Below are 892 nucleotides of genomic sequence, written 5' to 3' on the forward strand. Positions count from 1 at the left end.
AACAAAACCATCAACAAAAAAAGAAGTTTCCAAAAGTAAGTGTAAGTGATTTCACGCCCTAGTTTTAACACATTATAGATAACACAGAAGGTGGGCTTCTACCCAGTCTGTCAAGGCCAACCCGGGCTGAGAGAGATACAACGTCCCAGCAGAGAGACCGAGATGTTCTCGTTCAACGTCTATACTTATTAGACCTATATTTGTGAAAGTTCCTCACTTTGGCCGCCTAAAACTTTCCAACCACTTAACTTTCGAATTTGACAAAATTAACCGTGATTCAGAATCATTAAAAAAGTGCACAGTTTAATTGAGGAGCCTGAAGTCACTGTAGTTTAATGTTCAGTTTTTCTTTACCGCACTTTCGTTTAGATTTAATCTTGGGAAAGACGCCATTGTAAACAAGTGAGATTTCCGTTCACTAGCCTTGCGCACTGTTTCCCCACCTTTGAAATTCTGGAGTGTACAACCACGAAAGCGGAATACAGAATCAATCTATACATCTCTACATCCAGACCTTCTAATTTTTTTGCATCTCTCAGAATGTATTGCTCAATTCCAGTAGAGTGTAAATATAGTAGGTCAATGACTTTCAGTCGATGTTAATGCAGCAATCATTCCTTTCATCGAAAGGGGGTTAGCTTCTTCTGCCTACTACAACGGAGCGCCTCAGCGCTATATCTCAGACGCCGGGGCAAGAATTAGCATCCCACTCCCAACAAACAAACAAACAAACACAATAAAACAAAACAAAATAAGCCCTGCACAAAAAAATCCACAAAAAACCAAACGACCAAACATATTATTATGTGTCATAGTTTTCTTTGTTTGAAAAATTCAGTCAACTTTCTACAATAATGCCCTTGGACTCGCCCAAATCCATTTCCTATAAAAG

Source organism: Aplysia californica, unplaced genomic scaffold (assembly GCF_000002075.1).
Source record: "Aplysia californica isolate F4 #8 unplaced genomic scaffold, AplCal3.0 scaffold00418, whole genome shotgun sequence".
Lineage (NCBI taxonomy): Eukaryota > Metazoa > Mollusca > Gastropoda > Aplysiida > Aplysiidae > Aplysia > Aplysia californica.